We start from the raw sequence: 24,572 nt of genomic DNA on the forward strand, positions 1-24,572 counted from the left end.
GCAGCCAGCCGACGGCTGTTGACCTGGGTGAAGGTTATGTAATAAATTAAAACGGAAAGACCGGAGGCATGAATTCAACTATGCCCGAAGGGAGGGAAAGAGGGTCGAGGTGTTGGCTGTTGAAATACCAGAGGTCAAAATGACACTATAGCTTTTACTTTGCTGGATTTCCGGCTCTCATAGGGACCCACCGGCCTTCGCTTTGAACCCATAATGTATTTAGCAAGTTTCGAAATGGTCACGGCAGCTTAAAGTCCGCAACGTCTGGGAATTGTCGCAAGAGCTTCACTCTTTAACGTCAGGTGTGGCTTTGACGGTCACCCATCCAGTTCTGACGAGACCAAACGCTTTTTAGTTATGTGATGCAGCAAAAGTATGAGTATTATTATTATTATTATTATTATTATTATATTATTATATATTATTATCAACAAGATGAATCCTATTCATATGGAAACAAAACACAGGCACCGTTGACTTGAAATTGAGCTTCCAAAGAATGTGGTGTTCATTAGGATGGAATAAGAAGAGGTAAAAGGAAATATAGAAAGGAGATATCTCACGTACTAAACAAGGAAAAATGAATAAGCAGAGAAAATTGATTAGAATGCAAGGATATAACATCTTCGCTTCAACTGTCCGAAGTTCCAATTGCACGACATCCTCGTGAGGCTGTATTTAAGTTTGAATTTTAAATAAATACACAAAGTTCAGCATCTATGATTCATTTTACCATGCATGATTTTATTCCGTCCTCATCTATATTCCCGTCTATTGCTCTTCTTTACTTTTTTTGAGAACACGTCTTTTTGACGTGACCCATAGTGTATTGTTCTAGCTCCATCTCACGTCAGTGTAGTCCAGTTTTTTTTTTTTTTTTTTTTTTTTTTTTTTACGTTATTGAAGGGGATTTGCTTTTTCAGTAATAACTTGGCTTAAAGATCCTATCAGCTGGAAATATTTCTCTCTCTCTCTCTCTCTCTCTCTCTTCATCTCTCTCCATCCTCTCTCTCTCTCTCTCTGTCAGGGAGTGATTTTCTCTGCTCCCCAATTTCTCTCTCATGAATAAAAACATACTTTGGAACTATGTTCTGTTACGTATCAGAAAGGCTTTGCCAAAGTGATTGCTCTCTCTCTCTCTCTCTCATCATCATCATCATCATCATCATCATCATCAACTTGAAAGAAATATCGTGGATATGATTCCCTCTCTCTCTCTCTCTCTCTCTCTCTCTCTCTCTCTCTCTCTCTATCTCTCTCTCCATAAAAAAAAACATGGCGGGTATGACTCTCTCTCTCTCTCTCTATCTCTCTCTCTCTCTCTCTCTCTCTCTCTCCTCCACGCGTGTACAAATGTGACCCCACGGGTCAAAGCAAGGCAAATGCCCGAACGTAATACGATTGTTATTTTCACGGATGAGCGGGTTTTTAGTCTAAGCATTCGTGCAGAAAATTAGATTCACTGGAATTTATATTTTTTTTAGCAGCTGACACAACAGTATTCGCTGTATTGAAGATTTGATCCTTCATATTTTTTTTATTGATCCATATAACCTTTAAAATCTTTTGATATCTGACCTAACATTTCGATATTAAAGATCTCCTGGTATCCCATTTTTCCTTATCTCCTAATTAAGTGTCTTTTTGCACCTGACAGACAAAGTTTTTGTAGATAAATATTTTTCCTTTTTGCGCTTTTTCCCTTTTTTCCATTTTCCGTTTTCCTGTGTTTAGTCTCCTGGTTGTCTTTTATCTTCCGGTTTGGTTGTAGTCATGATTATATGGATCTGTCAGGGGAAAGGTTTTATGCTAATGGAGGCATCTGCTCTTATATTTGAACTATGCTTCAGTATTATTTACTGCCTGAGCTGTGCTCACAAGCGTTTCCTCATAGAGTTTATTTCTCATTTCATTAAATTTTTCATATTTCATTTCGTGTTTACTGTCATTTTTTTACTTTCCAAGCCAGTGTAAACTTTCTGGAATAACTTATATTCTTCGTCTCCGAGCTTTCTCTCAAAAATACCGTCTTTTTTATTACGGGCTGCTGTATGAGTAAGAGCCCGTTCTGGCATAAGGTCAGCTTAATCTAAAACAACTACAACCGCTTTTGTAATAGCCTACCGATATATTAAACCCCGAAAAGCAAGAGTCCTTAAAACTTATGTCGGCGGCTGCGTTTTTGAAAGTTCAAACGGAAACCGGATTGATTGGAGTTGCCCGTTATGCCTATATTAGGCCGGCTGGGAATATGCCATATATTTCCAGCACGAGTTTGTAATAGATTTGCCATAGATTCCTGTTCAGTAATCTTACAATAATTAAGATCCGAGAGGATCTGATCTTGTTTGTTTCTTTCCCTCGGGTGACAGTAGTGGAGACATGATACAGACACCCACCCCTTGCAAACTTTTTTTTTTTGTTCGGCCCAGGAGGGGTCGGGGTCGGTAGCAGAACGAGATGGTAGGGGAGCAGCCACCATTCCTTGTAGACTTGTTTGTCCGGCCCGGGTGAGATCGAGGTAAGTAGCTGATCGGGAAGGTAGGAGAGACAGCCACCCTCCCTGTGCAAAACATGCTTGTCCGCCCCGGGTGTTGGCTTGGTAGGATAGGGGATCGAGAGGGTAGGGAAAACAGCAGCCCCGAATTGCAGCATTTGACTATACTGCAGGGTAATGAAAGGTACCACAAACCCGCGGCTGAACAAGTTGAGACAGCTGTGTTCTCCTGGAAGAAAACTGAGTATAAGGAGCTGTGACTGATTAAGACAAATTATATCAGCTAAGGAGTCATTTCAGACCTCTTGTCGAGGTGTGACGTTTACACCAATTAGCGTTATTATGGTGGTATAACGACAAGGAATGATTGATGGAATTGGTTATGATGACGGTATGATGAAACAGCCCTGTTACTGCTCTCGCATTGATTTTACACACACACACATATTATATATATATATATATATATATATATATATATATATATATTATATATATATATATATAGTATATATGTATGATGTATGTAGTATGTATGTATGATGTATGTAAAGCATGTATTTATTTTAATAGCCACAGTTACTTGAGTATCCTAATATTTTGAATATGCTTCCCATTTAGTTATGAAATATATAACAGGATATTAATAAAGAAATTATATTCTTCTTGGGGAATTCGAACCCACTCCTGTTAAGCCTGTCATGCCATTATTATACTTAGAATGGTTCAGTGGAATCAGTAAACTTTATTTCAGTCATGAAGAAATATCGACGTGGTGAGGATTTGGTTTCTTTTAACTTTTAACAAAAATTCGACATAACACTGTACACATGAGCTGCATATTTGTGGGTGCGCGGGTGTCGTCAGTAATCTCTGTTTTTAAGAAATATAAACGTTTATGTTGCCTTATTTTTTAACTTATAATTCTCTACTTTCTTTAATGATCTTGATTGTATTTCCAGGGGTTTTAAGATGATTCTTACAAATGCAGCTAATTTCCTGCCTTAAGAGTATTAACCAATTAAAGAATCTCTCTCTCTCTCTCTCTCTCTCTCTCTCTCTCTCTCTCCCTCCCCTCGAGTAGGTTCCTTCACGTGGTGAGGGGTAAGGGATCCTGCCTTCACTCCTGTGAAGGCCGGATCCTGACGGAACGCCTACAAACTTTTGGCAATAAATGGTGTGGACATTTCCACTTTCGTCTAATTTACTACTAAGGTGAGTCTGAGAAGGGATCGTTGGTTAGGAAAGGGTTTTGCATTTGAAGCTAATAGTGGGAGTTGTGGTGGTTGAGTCACCACCTGATATGGTTTGGACCTGAGAGTAAGTAATGGGATTTTCCCAGTGCTATCTTGAGGGCGGAACCATCTCCAGGGACTGGCTCATCGGAATCCAGGGGGAGCTGGTTTTCTGGGGGTGGGACTCCTGGCTTTTGTCCGGAAGCCCACCAAAATACGTTTGTGGTGGGGAGTTGATTCCCATTAGTGGAATCAGAGCTCCCAGCAGGCGGAGGATGGCTTTATACCTGGGCCACCACAAAACGTATTGGTGCTATCCTGTTATGTATGGTATGGGTGGACCATTGGGAGTCAACTCTCACTAGTGCCATTGGTGGAGAATTTGTGAATAGCCTGAGTGACTCACGATACTTCTTGATATAACCAAGTAGTAATAAGTTTTATTTCTTTTTTTTTTAGTAAACGAAATATGGATCCGGGACTATGAACCACATCCCCTGGGAAAATGGACTCACTGGCACCGTTGACGACTTCTGGCTCACAAAGACCATTCTTTGAACCCCCCAGATGCCAATAATAGTAGAGTGACGCATTTGAAAGTTATACATATGAAAAATATCCACTTCAGTGTAACTATGAGGATATCTCGACATCTTTGAACATGTTTGGCAATATAGCAGAGATTCGTATGAACTTTCTTGACACAGAAGGAAAATGGGAAGCTTGGGTAACATTTGATAAACATGAAGATGCTTTTAAAGCAACCTGTAGTATTGATACCTTGAGTGTATGTAACTCATTAGTTAAAGGAGCCTTGACGGATAAAAGCCCAAGAAACTTAGACATTATAAACTGCAGAATGGAATCCAATCAACTCCAATAGTAGCAACGTTGACGAAATAAGAGTCCCCCAACCTCTAAATGGCGGTAGTTAAAGCCAAGGAGGAGAACTTCAAACTATTACAAGTTTAGTAGGCACCTTCAGCAAAAAATAGGTGGCATAATGAGTGGTGACATGAGTAGATTTGGTAAGAGCTCTGTACTTATTCATGCAAAACCTAAAACTCAGTCACAGATGCTAACAATGATGAAAGTTGATAACAACGATATAATAGAGAAAATGAGTCCTCACCTAAATTTTAGCTATGGAGGAGGTGTTGTTTTTGATAGAGACTTGTACGAGTTTTACTGAACTGAAGAAGCAAATTTAGATATGTGTCCACCAACTGTATGGAAGTGAAAAAGGTCCCAAATGGCAACATGATGATTTTTACTTTTGAAGACAGTAATGTTACCATCTTTCATATAGTAATAGAAAATGGAAAGAGTGCGAGTTAGACCTTTTCAACCAAAAGCATTACAGTGTTTTAATTGTTTTAAATTTGGTCATCCATCTAAAGTTTGTAAAAATAATAAGATGTGTAATAATTGCTCTGCCCTAGAACATGGCCCATGCTCAGATATACCTAAATGCATTAATTGTCAGTAGAGCACAAATCAGTTGATAAAATATGTGAAGAATTTAAAGTTGAAAACAGCAGCAGTTAATAAAGCATATACAGAGCACATCAGTATTGGACATGCAAGTCGACTCTTGGGAAGACCCAAGAGTTATTCTAAAGCCCTTACTACCACAAGGGCTCCACTTCAATCCATTACTCCTTCCTCATCCTCAATGAAGGATGCCTCAGCCCCTGTGGTTCAACATTCCACCACTAGGGCTCCACTCCAATCTGCTGATCCTTCTTCATCCTCAATAAAGGATGCTTCTACTCCTGTGGCCCGACATACTGGGCCAAGTGCTCAGCCTAGTAAGGTTAGAGCACAATCGGCAAAGACGGATAAAATAAAACGTTCCATATAACAAACTGGATATCTCCCTCAAACCTCCCTCTACTCCACCTTCTGCATTATCTCAGGCAGAATCTCTGCCTCATTTAATGGAATTAGAGGGAAAAAAACAAATGAAGAGGGTAAGAACACCCTCATCCTCTCCTCCATTAACTCAACAAAAGACAAAACCAAAATCAATGAGCAAACTGGCGAAGAAAAACAATCGTCATCAAAAATTTACAAGCAAAGCTTCCCATCCACTAAGCATTCAAAAATGACCTTGAATAGAGGACTACCCTCCAAAACCTAGACACCTTCTCTTCAATTTTACAGTGGAATTGTCAGGGACTTCGTGCAAAATATGAGGAACTTAAAGTGTTACTCTATAAATACTCCCCTATTGCTGTATGTTACAAGAAAACAATGCTTGATGTCCACACACCTTGCCCTAGAGAATATATACATATAGAACACAAATATAATTTGGAAGTGGGGAAGACATGGAGGTTTGCCTTATTTATGTTCGCAGGGACCTTCCTCATTTCCAATCCCACTAAATACTCCTTTACAGGCTGTTGCGGTTCAAATTACACCTAAGACGAAAATACACACTCTGTTCCCTTTATCTTCCACCGAAACCAATCCCAATCACACGAGAAGAACTAATTGATTTACTTCATCAGCTTCCACGACCATTTCTCTCATGGGAGACTTCAATGGCAGACATCCTTTATGGGGAGATGTGACATCAAATCAAAAAGGAATATTATAGCTTCCATAATAGAAAATGAAGATTTAGGACTTTTAAATACCGGAGAACCCACTCATTACCATATCCAGACAGGTTACAGTCTCATGCTTAGACCTTACAATATCTAGTTCCAATTGCACGATGGATTTCAGATGGAAGACGAATGATGACTGGCAAAGCAGTGACCATTCGCTCCCATAATAATAAATTACCAATGATGACCCACCAGTTCAAAGATCTCCACGGTGGAATGTTGAAAAAGCAGATTGGAACAAATTTCAAGAACCTAAGCGAAATAGAAAGTGACGCAAATGACTTCCCAACGGCAGATGATGCAATCGATTTATTAAATGGGACATTCCATACAGCAGGTATACATTCTATACCAAAAACTACAGGTCTTTTCAGGCGACGCCCAGTTCCCGTGGCGGTGTGTGAAGAGCTCGCACTGTTACACCGAGTCACAAGAACATCACTTACACGTTATCGTAGACACCGAACTATAGCAAACATGATAATATACAAACAGAATAGAGCACGTTTTTCGAAACAAGAAAACTGAAAACTGCTAGAAGGCAGTCATGGGCGTCATTTGTATCGTCCCATTAACCACCGAACACCTATCTGCAGTATATGGAACAGAAAAATAAAAATGATTGCTGGGAAATTTACTCCTAGTCCTCCCCCAGTACTTAAAAAGTTAATGACAACCTCATCACCGATGCAAAAAGATGTAAGTGATAACTCGCCGATCATTTTGCCCAAGTTTCAAAAAAAATCTGACAGTTCCCTGGATATCAATATAGAAGAAGAGAAGAACAACTGCGATTAGACTTTTCCACAGATAAGATAGAGCCATATAATTTACCCTTTACAGAAAGGGAATTTGATGCTGCCACTGGCCAGCAGCACTAACACTGCCCCTGGTCCGATGAACAAATTCCCTATCAAATGTTTAGGCATATTTCAAAAAATACAAACTATTCTATAATAAGTATAATTAACAAGATTATGGCATGAAAGTAGCTACCCAGTCATATGGGAATTGGCTTTTGTATTACCTTTTGTTAAACCAGGTAAAGACCCTTTTTCAGTGGCTAGTTATCGACCAATAGCACTAACTTGCTGTTTATGCAAGTTGATGGAAAAAAAAAAAAAAAAAAAAAATGGTGAATACAAGATTTGTCTGGTATTTAGAGAGTAATGGTATTTTCTCACCCTCACAATGTGGATTTAGAAAGATGCACTCGGCAGTAGATGTCCTACTGCAGCTGGAAACCTCCATATGTGAAGCATTTGCCTCCAAGCAGCACCATATAACTATTTTTTTGATATTGAGAAAGCTTATGATACTGCTTGGAGGCATGGCATTCTTAGACAATTCATACCTGTGGTCTACGAGGAAAATTGCCCCTATTCATTAAAGCATTCTTGAAACGTAGATATTTTCAAGTTAAAGTGGGCCAGACATTATCAGATAGAAGATGCCAAGAAGAGGGTGTCCCACAAGGGAGTGTGCTTAGTGTCACACTTTTTGCGTTAGCAATAAATGGAGTCGCGTCTGTTATACCCAAGGATGTATTGAGTACCCTATTCGTAGAACGATCTTTCAATACTGTTGCTGCATCACGAATGTCAGTTGCAGAAAGGAAATTACAATTGACAATAAATAAGATAGTAAAACTGGCTGAACAACAACAAGGATTTAAAATATCGGCCAGTAAGACCACTGTTATGCATTTTTGCCACCTTCGGGGAGTACACCCCGACCCAGACCGTTTATCTGTTACAACCATAGAATACCCTGTGTTGAAGAGGTACGCTTCTTAGGAGGCTCATATTCGACAAAAAACTCAATTGGCTTTCCCATCTGAAACACATTAAAACCAAGTGCCTTGAAGCATTTAAGTATTTTGAAAGTATTATCTAATACCAACTGGGTGCAGACAGGCAGACAGTTATAAAGCTACACAATCACTTATTATTTCAAAATTACTTTATGGATGTGAAATATATTCTTCTGCTTCATCTAATCGTCTTGCTATCTTAGATTCAGTACATCATACCGGTATACGCTTGGCAACAGATTGCCTTTCGATCTTCTCCCATCTTAAGTTTATTAATTGATGCGGGAGAAATCCCACTAGAATTGTATCGCCAAATCATCAATTATCAGATACGGGTTAGGGTTCAGAGAAACCCAACTCTAAAGCCTTTGAAGCAGCAAATAGAAATTCTTTCAACAACTTTTATGAAAATCATCCAAGGTTTCCTAAGCCTTTTAGTTTTAGAGTGAAAAAGATCTTGGAAAAAATGAATATGTCAAGAAATCCTGTATGTCCAGTTAATTTACCAATTACCCAACAGCATGGAAATTACCTGTAATTAAATTTTGTAAATATTTTTAAAGGTATAAAAGAGAAAAATCAGATACAGAAATCAGAGTATTATTTTTAGAACATGCTGCAGAGCACTCAGGCTCTACATTTGTTTTACTGATGGCTCCAAACTGATGATGGAGTCCGGAATATGGAGTTTTTAGTGATGTTTTTGTTATTTTTAGTCGCAGAGGAGCACTACCCATCGTAGCATCGAACTTCACAGCGGAACTGTATGGAATTTTAACAGCATTGGAACATATTGCAACCCTCAGAATTCCACTAATATCACTCATTTTGTGATTCCAAAAGTGCATTACAGGCACTTGAAAATTTTTTAATACTGATCATCCAATTACATTGAAAATCTCACAGTGGGTATTTCTACATCAGCGTAGAGGGATTACTATATCTTTTTTGCTGGGTCCCAGCGCATGTAAATATATATGGAAATGAAAAAGCAGACCAACTAGCTAAATCAGCAGCAACCAATATGATACCAAGACAATTGCTGTACCATATAGAGACTTTTTTCCTAGTATATCAAAGTTCATTGCAAGATTATGGGAACAGCAATGGAACGAAGCAGGACCAAATAAAATGAAAGAGTTTGCCACACGTACACAAACCCTTGGAAATATGAATCTATGCCTAGGAAATGGGAAGTAACGATATGCCGCCTCCGTATAGGACATACAAGATTGACACATGGGTATCTCATGAGAGGCTGAATACCAACCTTACTGTGATGACTGTCTGTCCCGGTGACTATTAAGCATTTGCTAGTTGAATGTCCTAGTCATCGGGAACTGAGAGCAGCACTTTAAAGACAAAAGAGACAGAGATGGTAGTTACAGTTTGACAAAGATATTGGGTGAAGAAGCGCAGCATGATTATGAGTGTGTTGTTGAATTTTGTTTTTAAAAGAAGTTGGGGTTTTTTTTTTTAACGAAATTTAGGTATTTCGCTTTCATGTATGTGTGTAGTTTTTAGCTTTGGGTTTTAGAAAATGAATCTATGGAAACGTGAATAAATGTATTTATTACCTGTTTGTGTTCTAGTATGGAAAGCCTTTGCCTCTGTGCAATTTTTTATTTAATCTTAATTCATTATTTATTATCCTATAAGACCTGTTTGGTCCAAGCTCGTGGCTTTTGGCCTTGACCCTTGCATTTTATCTAATCCTTTGGGCCAGCCCCATTGGAGCTGAAGGTCAGCTCCGTGGCCTGGTTAAACTATTTTTATAATAATAATAATAATTAAGCTTTGGTGGTGTTTCATGCGTAAGTAGCATCTTTGCGCTAGCTATAGTACAATAACTGATGCGGAATTTTAAGAGTTTTTTATGATTGTGTGTGGATTTTTCCCAAATTGGTTGTCCAAATGGCTTCATTCGGCGTCAATGATCCTGGTAGTCACGACGCCAGATAATTATTAATTATTCATTTTTCATTCATTCTCTCTCTCTCTCTCTCTCTCTCTCCATCTCTCTCTCGTCTCTCTCTCTCTCTCTCTCTCATAGTACTTACTGTGTTCCCAAACGTTAAACTGCAGTGTGGAGACTGCCATAAAAAATTTCGTAACACTGCTTATAAAATTATTGTCTCATTCGCCGAATTCGTGACGTGTTAATAACGCAGCCGTGGGCTTTATTAGATTATTAACTGTGCCTTTAGTAGTTATGCGTTGTCATGGCTGGTGTAAGTTTTCACGGGTACCTCCCATAGTTAGACGGGTCGTTTACCGCTGGTTGTCGCTTGTTCGGTCTATAATGCTTTGCGTTATGAACAGTTTGTGACACCGTTTACAGTTTCTTGTCTGCAATTACATGTTCGTCACCGACATTGCTGTCAAACAGTTTCCCGCCTAAAATCACGCGTTCGCTGCAACGCGACGTTTTGAACCAGACGCTATCGCCAACATTATGCCAAACTTATTTGATACACGCTGCCTACCTGCCACATAATCATTCGCGAAGATTTACGTCTTTATCTGACATCGACAGTAAGTGAAACAGTATACAGGTACGTATTGAAGCGCGCGCGCGTGCACACACAGACACACACACACACACATATATATATATATATATATATATTGTCATACCTATACCTATACAAGCCACACACACCACACACACACACACACACACACACACACACACACTTATTTATACACCATTTTCCCTTGGAAAACCGCCCCGGTTTGCAACCTGATATCAGTGGGTTTATATGCCGAAGAAGACTAGCATCTTGGTGTTATCCCATCCGAGTCCTCTTCAGACTCATTGCTGCTTATCCTCCCCGTGCGAACGACTAGCGGTATGGCCAGTATACAGGGTGTCCATAAAGTCCCAGTACCATTTCAAGTATTTATTGCTCGGAAATCATACAGCATAGAGTAATGCATTTTTTTTTGTAGAATGTAATACATTTCCTCAAGATTACATTCAGAGCACATACACTCGCTGCAGGGAGACGGAATATCGTCTCGAAATTGTGAGGGCAACTAGGGTGCACACGTGAAATATATTGCTTGTATGTTATATGGTTTCTGAGCAATAAATACTTGTAATGGTATTGGGACTTATGGTCACCCTGTATAGTATTCCTATAGACTAGGCAAGAACCTGTACATTAACACACTCATGATCCATCTCTTTACTGCGAAAAGGCGTATGAGTGTGTGATGGAGGGGGAAGGTGGGGGGTTAAGGGGGCGGAATGCATGTTTTCACTACTAGCCATTTCTCCGAATAACGGTTAAGGGTTCCGAGAAAAGGGAAAAGATGATTGTAATCACTGCCAGTCACACTAAAAGTGGGTGGATCACGGACTGAACTGACATTTCATAACTTCCGCAACATTAGCCATTTCGTACCCTCACGTATATACGGTTAATGAAGAACCTTTTACATGGGACGATTCACCTCTGCCTTTTGCGTTTTTTCCCGCCTCTTCGATGTTGAGTCCCTTCCTACTCTGTCTCTTTTCAGCCCGTCTGGTCAGTCTTTCCTGGGCATTTCTCTCTCTTCTACAAACTGCTGCATTCTACTCTCTTTTCAGCGGTTTGTCACACTCTTTTCTTTCCACATGATGGAACCACCATCTTAGATCACTGACTCTTTTCCCCAGTTTCACCTCATCTTGTGCCGCCATATTACGGTAAAAAGTTCTTATTTATTGCCTCCACATTTTTATCCCCCCGCCTTCTCATATAACCCAGTTTTTTGTTTTTGTATTTTCATGACGAACCGAAGTTTTTATTTTCATTTCCTTCTTTATTAACCTGCTTTCGACATAGATTGCCGGATCGCGTGTCCATCAATCCTCTCGATCTCTAAACTGACCCAAAAATGGCATCGTTCAACTTTTTTTTCCGTTGATATATTATGCCCGATAACAAACAACATCGTCGGTTTCGAATCGTTTTATCTTAAACGATCAACGAACAGGTCAGCAGATTACTGATGTTCGGCTGGCCCCGTGCTCTCACAAGTTCAATCCGCTCTCATTTCAGGCGGTTCCGTGGAATTTAAGGATCGGCGGATTGCGAGGTTTGGAAAGAATCCTCTACTTTCGGCCTCTAGAATCTCCTGCTTTCGTTTTTCCTTGCTTATAACCTTCTAACCTCTAAGGGGCACTTTTTATGCTGTCTGCTGGGTTAACAACCGCCCCCACGTTTTATTTCTCTTCCCTATTTTTTCCTTGTTTTCATCGACCTTTGCCCAGAATGGAAGAGACCTGGTTCTATGAGTAGACTTAGGTCTTTGTAAGTGGTTATTAAACAAGAAAGTCGTCTTCTCTTCTTTCCCCACTCACCGTTATCCCTACATCAAGGGGTCGGTTGCCTGATGCTCCACTGCCTTTTATCAAAGGCATCATCCTCCACCAAACTTCTTCTCTCCAAGAGAAGTATTGACAGTAAAACAAAATCATTTGAGGTGAGATTGCTTTTTCACAAATTTTAGCTTTGTATGAAGTTTGTCTATAACTCAGATTGTAATTAATAAAAGTTTATAAGGACATTTCAAAGAGGCATTTTAGGGTTATATCATCATTTTATTGGCAGTAATGTTAGATACTGAAAAGAAGGCTTGATAAATAAACACTCTCAGTGAAAAATAGTCAAGTCTTAATCATAGCAAATACTTTGAGAAGCCCAAGTTTCAAAATAGATAGCCAGGTCAACTGTGGAAATAATTTGAACTCTTTACGTCAGTCCGTGACCTAATAATAAATTACATATGATTCTCCTAAAGCCGCCTATCATCCATAACGAAATATAGATAAATTAATATCTTCATTGGAGAAACACATTTAGAAATATATTTCAAAAATAAAAATAAAATTTTACGGTGAGCTTTCGAGAATCTGTACGATTGTAAGGAGAATCGTACAGATTCTATAAACTGTATATATATTTTTTAACATATTTGTACAGCGACATAATTTTGGATTTGTTCCTCTATTTTAAGATTCATGCTACTCTGAGTATCGTTTCATTATCATAGTTGGTGGTCCTCTCTACGTTAAATTCTCTGCCCTTCAACTTTGATCTTTAAATGCATTGCTACTGAACTAAGGGACATTTGTCTCCACGGGGCGACCATCATTATTTGATTCAAGGTAGACGTGAAACTTTTTTTTTTTTTTTTGTTTTTTTTTTTTTTTTTTGAGCTGCGTTTACACCTAGAGAATTGAATCGATTCAATTCATTAAGAATCAACACGATTCATGATTCGTCTTGATCCGCCAGACTAATTTCAATGTAACTGTTTACAACAAGCGAATCGGTATGATTTGAATGGACTCGAGTTCGCTAGGTTTAAATTTCAGTTGCATTTAAATTAGTGTGGCGAATCAAGATGAATCAGGAATCGTGTTGATTCGTCATGAATGGAATCGATTCGATTCGCTTTGTGTAAACAGTTACTTTGAAATTAGTGTGTTTGAAATTAGTGTGGCGAAACAAGTCGAATCAGGAATCGTGTTGATTCTTCATGAATGGAATCGATTCGATTCGCTTGGTGTAAACGCAGCCTAAGTAAATGTAGTTGTCGTTAGTTTTTAAAAAGGATAACAACTGTCATTCAGTGCAGCTGAAGCGGTCAAGTTCCGCCATCACAACAAACACAAGTTAGTAGCGCTGTTCATCCGTCATAATGATGGTATTGACTCTAATGGAACTTAACAGTACCCGGCCCCAATTTGAGATTTACTGCTATTCCCTCGTTATGTCTTTTTTTTTTATAATTATCTTCATCTACGAGGTTCCTCAATGGAGGATTGGGTTACGTGCTGGCCTACCGATTTGGTAGGCCGAGTTCGCTCCCCACTCTGCCAACGCGGAATCAGAGGAATTTATTTCGGGTAATTAGAAATAAATTTCTCGAAATAGTGTGGCTCGGATCCCACAGTAAGTTGTAGGTCCCGTTGCTAAGTAATCAGTTGGTTCCTAGCCACATGAAAATATCTAATCCTTCGGGCCAGCCCTAGGAGAACTGTTAATCAGTTGAATTGAATGGTCTGGTGAAACTAAGATATACTTAATCTTTTCATCTACGGAAGGCAAAGGTTACGTCATTCACACACGGGAGTGTCCTCTCTCTCTCTCTCTCTCTCTCTCTCTCTCTCTCTCATAAACTTGATTAAGGTCGCACCACTAATTTTCGGGCACTTTCACAAATTGGAATGATTTGATATTTATATTTCATTACTGAATATTCTTGTTAATTTATTAATGAGTGTACATGCGTACATTTATATATTATATATGTTCAGATGCTTGTCTATATAGTATATATGTATATATAATGTGTGTGCACATATGTGTATGTTTGTATATGTAAATGAATAAAGACTATATATATATATATATATATATATATATATATATATATTTGATTTTAAATCACGAAAAAGGTAAAAACGTGATGATTATACGAACAAAGTTGCAGCCACGAATCATCTGCATTGTTTTCACTTTTCCTTCGTGGTTGGTCTTATAATTCATGTGTATATATATATATATATATATATATATATATATATATATATATATATATATATATATATATATATATATGACTTTCAGTGAATGCCCTTACCTGAATCAGAAGGGCAAATAGATAACAATAATAATAAAAAAAATCTTTTCTTTCTATCCCTGGCTGGAGGCAAGCATGCCGTTAGATAATTCTCAGTTGATCAGTTCTTTTTTGGAGTGATTCAAAGGCATATAACAATAATGGAGAATAAGGTTGCTGTTAACAAACCATACTCTGAAGGTGAATGGAATATATATATATATATATATATATATATATATATCTATATATATATATATATATATACGCACATATACATGTATAATATATATATATATATATATATATATATACATATATATATACACACATATATATTTATATATTTATTATATATATACATGTATATTTAATATTTATGCATGTATAAAAAATTAACATTCACTATATATATATATATACGTATATATATATATATATATATATATATATATATATATATGTATATATATATTTATATATATGATAATATATATATATACATGTATGTATATGTATATATATATGTATAAATAGAGACAGAGAAAGGGGGAGATGATTGATTGATTGATTGATGCAAAAATGTACCATGGCGTTACAACAACTTAGGCCATCGGCGCCGGAAATATACTGTTATGTAATTAAGAAAATCGCGAGAGAGAGAGAGAGAGAGAGAGAGAGAGAGAGAGAGAGAGAGAGAGAGAGAGAGAGAGAGGACAGTTATGTGACGAAGCAGTAAAATGACCCAAGTAAGAAAAAATAACAAAATTGGTACCAGAGTTGTATACATAAATTTTTGGACAAACAAATACCATTTACCTTCAAGCATTAACATGACAGTGAATGAGAAGAATCCCACCGTTCCCTGAGAAGCTTTCACAATACACAAAACACTATTTCCTCTCCAACCACAACGGTTATAAGGCCCTCGTCCTTGCCAACAAAAAGCAATTGACCGAAGCACTTGGTAAGTATCGATAATTATTTCCCCTCCTAAAGTGACTCTCCTAGACATGGAAGATGAGACAGACAGCTACTCGTACTGTAATGACACAGCTGTTTTGCTTCGCCTGTCTCTCTCTCTCTCTCTCTCTCTCTCTCTCTCTCTCTCTCTCTCACTTGTCCCCAAAGGAGAAGCAAGCGGAAGGGATGTACCATGAGGTGGTTTTGGGAGAGAAGGGGGGGTGGGGGTACAAGGTGAGGGCTGGTGTCAGGGGGTGGGGGAGGCGGAGGAAAAGGAGGAATTCCGGCTGTCAGAGATTCCTCACAAACACTGTGGTAATGACCTAGGATAATTGCCATCCGGCGTGGTGGTAATTATCCCTTCGAAGTAATGGGGCTCTCTCTCTCTCTCTCTCTCTCATGGCAGAAACAGATACCTCACAGAATCATCGTAGTTATTACTGCTGGGAGACTTCGGTTTAATGTTCAGTGACGGGCGCATGGCCTGTTCATGTAGGTTCATTTATGCCCCGCATTCCTCATGTGGCTGTGTGTGCGTATGTCTGATTCTGCATATGACGTGCATTTATTATAAACCCAAAGACGAAAAGAGCACCTCGTGGCGTGGTCGGTATGATGTTTGCGTGCCATTCGGTGGCCGCGAGTTCGATTCTCGGTATTCCACAGAGGGGTGAGAGATGTAATTCTGGTGATAGAAGTTCACTCTCGACGTGGTTTGGAAGTCACGCAAGCCGTTGGTCCCCTTGTTTAATAACTACTGGTACCTTGCAACGTAAAACACCACACAAACAAACAACAATAAAGACGAAAGATGGCAGATGAAGCGACAAATCTTTAGCAACTGGGGGAAAACGAACCCACGCATGGTATAAAATGTGAAATAACCTTTTAACCCACCATGCTAGGAAGAAAGATGTGTAATTAAACACATTTTTGCAAATAACGTCCTTAAATTCTCTCTCTCTCTCTTTCTCTCGTTACTGATTTGATTGTAGGTAGCATAGTATTTCCGAAATGTATACTCTCTCTCTCTCTCTCTCTCTCTCGTTCCTGGAACCCGTTCCTGAACCCGTTCCTGGAACCCGTTCCTGAGTTCATTCTAGGTAGCATAGTATTTCCCAAATGTATCCTCTCTCTGTCTCTCTCTCTCACTCTCTCTCTCTCTCTCTCTCTCTTCTTTCCTGCGGAGGGAAGTCTGTTATATCTCCGCCATTCGCAAAGCATTTTTGAACCGGTCCAGACCAGTTAGGAAGCAGAAAAGACCCCAGCAGACAGACTGCAGAGCAAGCTGGACCGCACATCCCGTGGGAGGTGTTCTTTTGGAGAGTACAGTCTGGAAAAAATGCCAAATGTAACGCCAGATAATTACAATTCTAATTACATTCCTGTTATATGACAGCCAAAACCCGTAACCCCAACCCCCCCTCCCCGCCCCTCCTTCGCCCACTCACCTCTCCGATCCGTGATTGAGGTGGATGGAAATTAAAGGAGAATGTAGGGGAAGGAGACGTGTGGGAGGGGATGAGTATGGGGAATTATAGCTTATACACACACACACATATATATATATATATATATATATATATATATATATATATATATATATATATATATATATATATCTTAAATGAAACTTCTTTTAAACATTTATTGATTTATTTATCTTTGTAATTTCCTATTTATGTTATACAGCACGAATACCTAGATGTTGCAACTCCAGTTTTAGTAGTCACAACAATCAATCAATCAGCTTTGGAATGGGAGATTTATATCGAAGGGGAAGCTCCTCGTGCATAGGCCGTGGCTTTGAACCACCCATCTCGTCTCCCATCCATGATGATGATGGTGTGATTCGAGGTGAAATATGCCACGGGGTAGAAGGTGAAATAGTGTAGGAATGGGGAGGTAAGTGGAACAGAATGGCTACGGAAGGGAGTAGATAGGGATGAGGGTGGGAGGAGAGGGGTGTCTCAATATGTGCCGCGTGGAAGGCCTCTGGCGGGTAGGTGCGCCGGGAATTCGGAATACGTGTCTATTGGTTGTCTCATTGATATTTGGCACTCCATTCTGTATTGATATCTCTCCCAACTATCTTCGCCCCACGTACTCTCTCTCTCTCTCTCTCTCTCTCTCTCTTCTCTCTCTCTCTCAAAGGAAAGGGTGGGTGGGTTTGGGAGGGGTGGATAGGGTCGTCTTGCAAGGTGCGGGGGATAGGTCCCCCTTCGATTCTTTTTAGCTCTGTTTCCAGTACGTTGCTTATTTGTTATCTCTCTGTGTTGTCTGTGTCGTGAACTTCTTGCCAGTCTTTACATAGTTGTTGGTCGTTGCTTATTTACCTTATTTTCCAGGTTATAAATTTTGCATTGTTATTACAATGAAGAAAACATATGTTTATTTTGTGGTTACTTTATCTGATATTCTTTAATACGTTTGTTATTCCAGGAGCTGTTTGCATGTTGTATTGTAATTTTGCTCGATTAGTTCCCAGTGAATGATTATAATAGGATTTGATTTTATTCCTGCTTACTCATGTTATTACTGGGATGGGTGTTGCTATTATTTTATATTTATATTTGATCTGTAATTAACTATATGAAATACAGATTAGCTGTTTTATAAATGACAAATGCGGCCGCGCCCGCAACCAATTTTTATACTTTATATACTGTGGTATTCGCTTATTTAATGAAGTCACGTGCATCTACTAGGATTTTTTAAAACACTCACACACACACACACACACACACACACACACACACACATATATATATATATATATATATATATATATATATATATATATATATATATTTATAAAATTTTATTACTTTTAATAACAACGTGATATATGATATAAACGGTGTATTTGGCCACGAGGAAAACGAAACAACGGTGTAAGATCTTCACCCTTACTGAAGCAAAATTGTCGCAAACACTAACTGAGATTGAATGAGTACGTAACCATTCTAATACTTACGGAGCAGGTGAGGGCAATTAAGGATACTCTTCCGCTTAGGGACAACTATCTCCGGTTAATTCAGGTACTGGATGAAACATGGAGGGGCCAACGGTATTGACAAGAATGACCGAGTCCTTTACTATCTCTTTCGAATATCTTGTGCCTTTAAGTGCTCGCTCCTCTTGGAGCAAGAAGCCCAGATCCCGCACAGAGCCCCTGGAGGTAAAGTAACATTAAGTTTGTTAGTAACACTAGTAACAGCGTTATCTGCTACTATGACTACGATGGGTCCAGTCAGTTCTGTGATTTTTCCTCGTTGGGGAGTAGCGCCGTCAGTGCACCTCACTCATTGCCTCTGTAGGAATTACCGTAGGTACTTTGCCGCGTCCCTTCGGTGCCTAACTGCAACCCTTTTTCATTCCCTTTTCTTGCATTTCCGTTCATATTCTACCCCATCTTTCCACCACCCTTTCCTGACAATTGTTTCACAGTGCAACTGCGAGGTTTGTAGCTTGTTACACCTTTGAAACCTTTTACTCTCAATTTCACTTTCAGCCCTGAGTGGCTTCACAGGTCCCATTGCTTGGCTTTCGGCCTAAATTGCATGTAAATTGTAAATCTGTGATTTTACATTTAGTTGCCCACGAAGAGGATTATTCCTTTGGCGATTTGTATCATTGGTAATCAGTCCATTATAATTTTAGAAACGATGTTGCTTACTCTGTGATGAGGATAGTTACATATAAGCTTGCTTTATCAGTGTTATTATATGAAAACAATGCATTTATACATGAATAATTTCAACTTTGGAAAAAGACTAGACAAACAAACGGTGTTCTTATGGAAATCTTTCTTCCTGTCACTTTTATTATGAAATGACTTCACAGATTTAATGTAGCAAGTACTCAAAATGTGAGTTGAATATCACAAGACACTATATATTGCCTAATGTTCTGCAGCTCATTATCCAGCAATTCAAGATTGGCAACAAGTAGTTCTCGCAAGAACATGTAAGAAAATGCTGGGATTTGTGAATTAATAGGATTCCCAGAAAAATTGAATACATAAGTCATTTGTTTTTCCTACATCTTCTAAATTCAATCTGAAACTTTTCGACTCTGATATTTTGTCAATTTTTTTTAACTCCTTTTGTGTGTTAAAATCTTCAATTTCCTTACCCATTACGTCTGTCATATCACAGTGAATTTTATTACTTGTCAACATACTGTATCGCACGTTCCATTTCTAGGTATTGCAAGTGAGAGAGAAGGCCACTTACCACCTGAAGGCGCCCCTCTCTTACCCTCCAGTGACAGACCTCAGTATGACTCTGAACCCCTTACGAGCATTAAAGCAGCGATCAATAAGTGACTTATGTATTTCATTTTTCTGGGAAACCTATTATTACACAAATCCCAGTATTTTCTTAGATGTTCTTGCGAGAGCTACTTGTTGTCAATCTTGAATTACTGGACAGTGAGCTACAGAACATTTGGCAATAAGTGCCGTCTTGTGATATTCACCTCAGATTTTGAGTACTTGCTTCAGTAAATCTGTGAAGTTATTTCAAAATAAAAGTGAGAGGAAGGAAGAATTCCCAAAGAACACCTTTTGTTTTTTCTCGCCTTTTTTCAAAGTTGAAAATATTCATGTGTAAATGCATTGTTTTCATATAACGCTGAAAAAGCAAACTTATAGGAACTGTCCTCACCAGAATAAGCAACATTATTGATAAAATTATATATAGACTACAAATGTTACAAATTGCCAAAGAAATAATCCTCTTCGTGGGGCAACTAAGTGTAAAACACTGATTTACAATTTACAAATGTGACAGAGTGGATTGATTTATTGTCGACAAAGAAAACTAGAAAAAGAAGGGTCTTGTCATTGCTGGCTGCCAATCTGAGAACTGAATGAATTTTTAGGGTATCTGCTAGCTTTTTTGGTGGTAATGAAGATCTCATCCACACCTCTGACATAATTTATAGGTCTCTGGTTGCTGCTGAGGGTCCTGTCTTCCACGGTGGCCATGTGCATGTCTTCAAAGAGACCACTTAAGGGTGATCCCATTGCTACACCATCCACCTGAAGAAGCGCTCAGTGGCGTGATCGGTATAGTCTTGAATTGCCACCTCGGTGGTTGCGAGTTCGATTCTCGGGCAATCCACTGAGGGGTTAGAGATGTGTATTTCTGGTGATAGAAGTTCACTCTCGACGTGGTTCGGAAGTCACGTAAAGCCGTTGGTCCCGTTGCTGAATAACCGCTGGTTCCATACAACGTAAAAACACCGTACAAATACAAAATACCTGAAGGAAAAGTTCTCCTTTATGTGAGAGGAAAGGCGGGGCCTCCATTGTGCAAGCTATTAGCATCTCCTTTAATAGGGTTTTCAGGGGCTGGGGGTTAAGGGGGGGGTGTCCCTGTCAGTTTGTATACGTTTTTTAAAATGGTAACTTTGGCGGTTTACCAGAAAAAACTGAAATAATTATTATAATTTGGGTTAAAACCATACTGACTGTGTCCAGTGATGATAATACGTCTGCAGCAGATTCAAGGGTTAGAAGAATGTCAGTGGATTTAACGGTGGGCCAGAGTTGGATGGGTGGTATAGGAGTTTAGAGTTTAGACTATGTCAAGGACCTCAGCCATATAGCATAAGTACTTGCATGCATGTATGTATGTGTGTATATATTATATATATATATATATATATATATATATATATATAATATATATATATATATATATATGTGTGTGTGTGTGTGTGTGTGTGTGTGTGCGTGCGCACGCCATATCTACACTACATGCCATACATATTTATAGGTTATTTATTAAAGGAGAATATAAGATTGTCGAAAATCTTAAATTTAATTTTATGATAAATTCTTAAACTTCATCCACGAGATCATTGTAGAAATATAATACACATACATACACAAACACACACACACACACACACACACACACACACATATATATATATATATATATATATATATATATATATATATATACATATATGTGTGTGTACAACACACACACACATATGTAAGTGTTTACATAATAAAAATATGGAATGTTAGTCAATATATAAAATTACTAAACTAAAGAGGTCAACTAAGATTGCTTGCAGGAATGTGATCAGACTAGAGACGCTAAAGATGACGTATACAATAAGTATGTAGGCTAAGTTGACATGCCGTCACCTGTAGTCATTCAATTGTTTATAAATATTAGTCCAAGCTCCCTGCTTGAGACAAACACCGTGACCTATAGCTCAAGCGGCCTACGTGATCTGTAGCGTGTCTCAATTGAATTGTGTGTTCGTATGTAACTATGTCATCTGATAGTATGTTCATATGTTCGAGCTACTATCTGCTTCCTTCATAACTTGTAACAGAGATGTAGAACAGGGCAGAACAGAGTTAGCTATCGTCATTAGAAGACCTGTATCTCTTTACCTAAGCTTTATCATGTAGAGAGAACAGAAGTAGCCATCATCATTGGCAGAAGCGATCAAGCTATCGTTATTAGAAGACTTGTACAATCATATCTGATCTTCAGCATGTAAAACTTCAGAAGAATATATATATTTTTATACTTCGTGTTTTCTACAAGAACCTCCTCACCATGAGTTTAACACATCATCGTCATAAACAAGAAGATAATCCCGACTTCGTAAGTGATCTACAAACCCAAGACACTCCATTTGAAGATGGAAGTGCAATACCAACCGACTTAGCGTAAGATTATCGCAAGTCTAAACATTACCTCATAGGGCGCCTTATCATACAAGGCACAAGCCCTAATATTGGTGGCAGTGGACCAGAAGATTCTACAAATTCTCCGAAGATAAAACAGAATAATAAAACATGTATCATAAGAAGTCAACGACGACGGAAGCAGCAGATTCTTCAAGCAACTTAGTATCATCGTTTAGTGAATAACTTCAAGAAACAAACCGACGTGTCTTTTTCCTACGGCAATGCAAGCTTCGTCTCTCATTAGAATCATTCAAGAAAACATCGTAGTGAGCGTTTCCCGGCACTTCAAGAAACAAACCGAACGCGTCTGCAGCATCGGATCTTTCAAGGGCTTGAATCATCGAAACAACGCGCACGGGGGAAAAACTGAAGCCAAACCAGGTCATCCGCTAAGAATAGAGAAGAGGACAACCGGCCGTGTGTCGTTATCGGAACACCGTGACTTCCCACAAAAGCAAGCTAAGTACAATTTTTTATTCATTTGGAGTAACTTTGAGTGTTTTCCTTTGCAGGTCGAATTTCGTTATTCCTGTGGCTGAAGTTACGAGACATTCTTAATCTTACTTTTTTACAGAAATTATCTACATCATTGAGATTTCGCTACTGCGAGTTTTCTATCTTTGAGTGTCTGTTTCCAGAAGTTCTACCGAAATATCATAATCATATACTATGTTAATTTTATCATTTTGGGTGATTATTAATCCCTTACGTAACAAATCATATTAAACAGTGAATATGCGTTTACGCAGTGGACGTCTGTATTTATACAGATGCATGGATAGGATCGTTAAGCACCGTAGTGATTAGAAAACACACAAAAACAAGTGGAACACCCGTACAAATCTAGATACATTAGAGGTAACACTATTTCGGGCCATGACAATAAATGCTCCTTTGCAAAGTCCCGATCGCAGTTTTAGCCTTGAGTTTTTTGAGTTATATAAAATATCGAACCTCAATGACCCAACTTACCAAATTTTAAAATATGGCTGGATTGCAAGGAATAACATGTCTGTAAAAAACTTTCATCAGGCTAAATGCGCTGACCAGGATCCCTCACTATTTCAAATTTTAGCAAAGAATGAAGTACAAACAGTTAAATATTGAATGCAGTAGTGATAAACTTGTCTTAATAGTAATCGCTCAGTTTCCTAATAGTTCGTCATTCATTGCTTTATACGTAACCAGCAACATAATGCTAAAAAAACACACAATACGTTGCCGATGTAATAAAGAGAAGGATCTAATTATTACAAAAAGAAATAGAAACAGTAGCCCGTTCAGAATCAAACAAGCAAAACTCGGTGACTGTGTCACCTAGTCAAGCGGTCAAGGTCAGTCAAAACTGCCGAAGTGTTCAAAGCATAGCAAATTCCACACAATAAGCGACTCTAGCAGAGTGGGGAAAAGCGATGTTGGATCATACATCCCAAATACCTTTTTAAAATTAAAAAGGAATTTCCCTATGCATCACACGACAGTATCAAGTAATCAGAGCAGGTTCTAGTAATTTTAATACATTAAGTTATAATAAATACTGGTGGATTAAGCCCAACTGTACGCGCCGTAAAAATTAGAATATCTTGTTTTATTCCTTTAGTAAACGTAATATCCTGTATTTACGGACTCACCGTCTGTTGTTCGAACTTCCCTAATGAGAAGTCCGGATAAGCGAGCGCTTACAGATACCTCTATAGTTTATAAAAAACATTGATCTGTATGTAGTGTAATTGTAAGATCCATCTGGGGTATACAAAATATTATCTTACACTCCGCAAAATAAGGCGTGTTGATTAAAGGAAAATCTTATAAACCTTCAAACACATTAAATCCGTTTGAACAAAAATGAGACAATTAATCAAATAATAACTAATATAAAGGAACTATACATTTGTCTCATAAATCGTAATATTGTTCAAATGACCCAATAGAATTCTCCCACAACCGCAGTCGCACTTTGCACGCAAAATCTCGAGAAACATGCACCCTCGAATGTCTTAGTGCGTGTACAAAAAGACTTTGCTGGGAAATGAAATTTTAAATCCTTCCCGACACTCTGAAATATAACGATTTCCGCGAACAAAGCCCTAGACACAGTTGA

General features: G+C 38.5%; 1 protein-coding gene across 1 annotated transcript in view; it reads left to right on the top strand.

Annotated features, from left to right (window-relative positions):
* The window catches only part of LOC135202853 (solute carrier family 7 member 14-like), a 785,318-nt gene that overhangs the window by 440,559 nt on the left and 320,187 nt on the right, over positions 1–24,572 (top strand). The gene's annotated exons all lie outside the window — the stretch shown is intronic.

The sequence above is a fragment of the Macrobrachium nipponense genome, chromosome 33, assembly GCF_015104395.2.
Source record: "Macrobrachium nipponense isolate FS-2020 chromosome 33, ASM1510439v2, whole genome shotgun sequence".
In the NCBI taxonomy this organism is placed as follows: Eukaryota; Metazoa; Arthropoda; class Malacostraca; order Decapoda; family Palaemonidae; genus Macrobrachium; species Macrobrachium nipponense.